At 37.7% G+C, this 4,904-nt stretch overlaps 1 long non-coding RNA gene across 1 annotated transcript; it reads right to left on the reverse strand.

Annotated features, from left to right (window-relative positions):
* Positions 1 to 1,518: 1,518 nt before the first annotated feature.
* Positions 1,519 to 2,594, reverse strand: LOC309713215. The gene is made up of 3 exons (XR_014278518.1): positions 2,082 to 2,594; positions 1,862 to 1,965; positions 1,519 to 1,757 (listed from the first exon to the last, which is right to left on the reverse strand). It is a non-coding gene; the product is annotated as an uncharacterized lncRNA (long non-coding RNA).
* Between the last annotated feature and the right edge of the window lie 2,310 nt (positions 2,595 to 4,904).

A 4,904-nucleotide genomic window follows, 5' to 3' on the forward strand; every position in this document is an offset into this window, starting at 1 on the left:
AGAAAAATAGAAGCAGTCATGTCCAAAAGAATAGGAATCTAACGGTGTTTGAATGGTTTTTCTAAGTTGAACGGTTTTGAAGGAGATAGATTACAAAAAACGTACGGAATACAGAATAATAAATAAAATAGAACTAGAAAGTGCATTTTCTGAAGAAACTGCAGTGTGAATGCTTGAATCTGAATGTATGCACTGAAATGAATTAATTGCTGAATGTTAAGTTAAAAATCTGAATGAGCTGGAAAATACAGAATTTTTAACCTGAAAATAAAAGTGCAGAACTTTTGAAAGCTGATGTTCACACAGAAGAAGTTGGAAAAAGCTAAGCATGTTTAAAATGTAAATAATAAAAAGATGAGTAATGACAAAAGAAAATTTAGAGTCAGAAAACCTCTGAATGAATATTAAAAGTTCATATTCTTCTAATTGAAATGAACTTAAAAGATGAACAAACATTCTGCAGAAAATACAAACTTTAATATACAGCATGATGTTTTTCAGACATATACACATGTGTATATCATGTTTAATAGTATTACATACATCAATTTGTTTTGTATGTCATAGAAAATAACATAAAAATCTTAAGTCATATTTTACAGCTTCTTTCTGAAAAGGACTGGTAGAATAAAGAAAAATAACTAAATTAAATAACTAAATAAAAAATAATGAGCAACATATGAAATACATGAAAATTCAACTTTTAAAACCACAATCCTGAACCTTTAAATTGTGTTGGTTTCTTAGAACATGGCTGAACAGCTGTTTCTATCGGTCTACTTAATCTGTCTACACATCTTTTTATTACTCATTCTTCTTTATGTTTTAATGTAAACAGAGTCCACACAGTGGTAAAAGAGAACTGTATAGAGATTTGTGAGTAAACTCAAATGAAAGCCTAAGGTGGTGACACAGTTTAACACATGCAAATAATCAAATAAACACATTAGTCCTTTTTGTGAACATGGATAAATAAGTATCAATACAGCATTGTTCAGCCATGCCACTAAATGCTTTTTTACACATTGTTTTAACCTGGGCTCAGACACAAAGTCCCAAATTTAGTTAGTCCCTGACTTTGAGTTGTGGTTATGACTAATTATTATACACAAGGCTTTATCTATCTAAACTCTAAGGACACAAATATGAAAAAACCTATACTTACCAGCTGATACTCCACACTACACACTAGGTGTGCCATGTGACCTGAAACTTTGGTACAAAATCATCATAATCATTCTGTTAACACTGTTTTTTAACACTGTTTGTGTTGCTGTTCAGCAGTTTAAAATGTTTTAGATTGGATTACATGGAATGAATTTGAATTTTCTTGGGGGTTTTTGTATGTGTTTCGTTCTCAGCAGATTTTTTCTTCCATACTGTTGAATTCCAGTTACCACATTTCTGGTCATATGACATCCCAAGTGCCCACTTAAAAAAATCCCCACAGTTAATTCAACATTAAAACAAAATAAAAAAAAATGTTAAATAAATAAAGGTTTGCTCTGTGATGAAATATTAAATAAGCATACATTGTACAGAGCACTAACAATGAAAACAATCCTTTAGCCTGTTGATCAGAGAGAGGCAGTCATTGTATCCATTTAAAACCTGTAATCACAGAGCACAATGTTTCTGTGAAACTATGAAGTCCCATATGATCCTCATCACGTCCAGTGACTTCAGAGTGGATCCTCCCTGTCATCCGGCCAGTGTTTGATGTGTGGCAAGCAGCACAGAAGCAGGATAGCTGAGGACTTTAAAAGAAGAGCAGAAAACGGGAACATATGTAGTTGTAAATGTAAATATCAGTGATACTTGTCTTGTCAAAGGGAATAAAATAATGAAAATGTTAACTTACACACTCATTTAGAGAGGATCTTGACACTGCACAGAGGAGGCACAGTCAGTCTGACAATGATGGTGATCTCCAGGGATGTTTTCCTGCAGCAACATTCCTGCCAACTGGCCGTATGATCCAGAGTAGTTGGTTTGTAATAAACAGAAAGGTGTATATGTTAGGTAGTGTGCACTCAGAGCTGGTCCTAAGAAACAAACACATCCTGTAATAAACTGAATACCTGTAGTAGTGCTGCTGCAAATATGAAGCCCTTCTATCATGAGTGGTTTCAAAGAAGGTGTTTTGGAGGCTCGGTCACAGAAACTGTGCAGTCTGTTCAGTCCTGAGTGTCTCAGCTCTGATGGGGATGGATCACAGAGGGAAACACCTGAGTACAGACATTACAATACACTCTAACACTCCTAAGGTCAAGTGAAAACACAATTTAAACACTTTACAAAGAATGAATACATGTTTTCATGGAAATTATGTCATTAACCCTTTTTGTTGTGAGTAAATCTCACCGACTGCTTGTGGGACAAGCTAGAAGGAGGACTTATCACAGAATGTCTCCTGTGCTCCAGATGTGAAGTCTCACGCTCTGATCGTACGGCGATGAAGATGGTGATGATGAAGCCTCTCTGATCTGTGGCATTACAGTTTCTAGCTGCTATGTGCTTCACACTGTTGGATCTTACATGTGAAGCTTGGAGAAGACACAGGAGGACTGTGTCTCTCTTAAAAAAGAAAAAGAAAAAAGGAAACCTAACACCCCCCCCTCAGCTCCCACCGTAACCCCCCCCCCCCTCAACTCCCCAACCTCACACCATCCAATGTCTATACAAATGTAGGGTATCAGCTGGTAACAGAAAGCAAGTGTTACATATGTACTACTTATGTAACACTGCTGAAACATTTCTGGCCAGAAATGTGCAGTTATCAACCCAGACCCACCCTGATGATTGCACTGGCCGAAACATGATAAAAGCTCATAAAAATGTATGTTTCATCGAAAGATTTGTCCAAAAATATAATCGTATACTTTTGAAAAAGTTTAAAGTTTATAACAAACCAAAATAATAACATTTTTGTAAATAGTATTTCAAAATAGAGGCACACATAAAGTGGCTTAACTGTCATTATTGCTGTAATTAGGTTTGTTTGTTTGTTTGTTTGTTTGTTTGTTTTTTTAAAAAGCAACCTTTAGTCATTATTGTTCTCTCAGAAACAATGAAGAAGCTGTTGAACATTTATGTGTTGTGTAGGCAATCCTCTGGTCCACCCTCCCTCCCTCCCAGCCACAGTGAGACTGGGGCAGCCTGGCAGGATGTTGAAGCCTGGCTGCAGAGAGGATATGCCTACACTGTTCGTTTCAAACTGCTATATTTGATTTTTCTGACATTTATAGGTTACTGTTAGTGAATTTTAGATTTTCTGTAATAAATAAAATTGTCATCTTTTACTGATATCATTACTTAATTCATGTAATTGTATTTTATGTAAACAATTCAACCATTATACTGCAATGCAGAGCGTCAACTTTTAAATATCGCTCTACTTTCTTAAGTCATTCAAAAATATAGATATTACTTACTGTATTCAAAGATCTAGATCATGAATCATCACAGGACAATACACAGTATACTGGGTCATGGTAACTATGGTAGGTCTTCATGACTCCAGAATGGAGACATCGATCTGACTGAGAAATGAAAATTAGGTCAAGCAGTGTGTTCTTCTCTGTGGTAGGGGCAGTGATGACCTGTGCGTATCCCCTAGACTCAAACAGCTCCAGGATTGGTTTGTTTGCACTGGATAAAACATTCTCATTAAAATCACCACAAACTATGATGGGATGACAGTCCATGATCTCCAATGAGTCTAATAGGCTTACCAGGTTTTTCAGGAATGGCCTCAGAGTGTAGTCTGGAGGTCTGTATACAACTGCAATCAGAGCACTGACTGGTGCTTCAACCTTTAAAGCCAGAAATTCAAGGTCAGTTACATTATGGATGTACTGTTTTTCATGCACTTGAATGTCACTTTTCACATAAACAGCAACTCCACCACCACTTCTGTTTGCCATCTGGGGAAAGTTTGTGTAGGACAGGTGTCTGTTGCGTTTGAACAAATTGTAATTTTCCAAGTGGAGACTCTCTGCGACAAAAGAGCCCCGCAGGTGTGTTTCTGTTAGGCACAAAACATCTGCTAGACACAATTCATGGTGACTTTTGATGTCATTAATGTGAGCTGGCAGTCCCTCTGTATTATGATGAACAATGGTGAAAACCTCTGACCTGCTCAGTGTTTGCCTCACGTGTAGAAGAGGCATCATGTCATCAAGGTTGGCTTGTCTCATGTTCTCAAGCGCTGCAGTGATTTCTGGGTTGGTGAATATTTTTTTCTCCTCCATATCAAGAAGATACAGTCCACTGAGAGACGTCACTCTACTGACAGCTACGTAGGCCATGCCGGGCTCAAAAATGCTCTTAAGAGAGACAACAGCTGATGTAGTTGTCATACCCTGTACCTTATGTATTGTACATGCAAAGGCCAGCTTCACTGGGAACTGTCTTCGTACCACTCCTTTCTGCTTCAGATTCTCCTCTGCTCTCTCAATGTACACCATGTCGTCTGCTGGTGTGCGGTTATTCTTTCCAGATGTCTCATTATCCATTTTAAGTCCAAGCTTGATGATGTGTTGGTCGTTTTCAGAGTGAACTACTCTAAGTAGTATTCCAAAAGCTCCATTAACCAAACCATTTTGTATGTCAATGTTTCTGGTGAGCATGACACGAGCTCCTTCTGCAACTTTCAGTGTGTCTGGTAACTCGTTTTTACCTCCTTTCAACGGTCTGTCTTGAAGTGCCATTCTGCCAGTTCTAGGATCTTTTCTATAATCATCTGCATGGATGTCAATGATATGAGTGTGGAGCAGAGCCAGTGTTGCAGAGTTGTGTGCATCCACTTCTTTATTAGTTGCAAAAATGTGCAACGCATCAGTTGGACAAAGGGCTGGTTCAGTTATGGCCTGTGACAACAAATTTCTATCTGCTTCGCAAAG

The sequence above is a fragment of the Aulonocara stuartgranti genome (assembly GCF_965226115.1).
Source record: "Aulonocara stuartgranti genome assembly, chromosome: 8".
In the NCBI taxonomy this organism is placed as follows: domain Eukaryota; kingdom Metazoa; phylum Chordata; class Actinopteri; order Cichliformes; family Cichlidae; genus Aulonocara; species Aulonocara stuartgranti.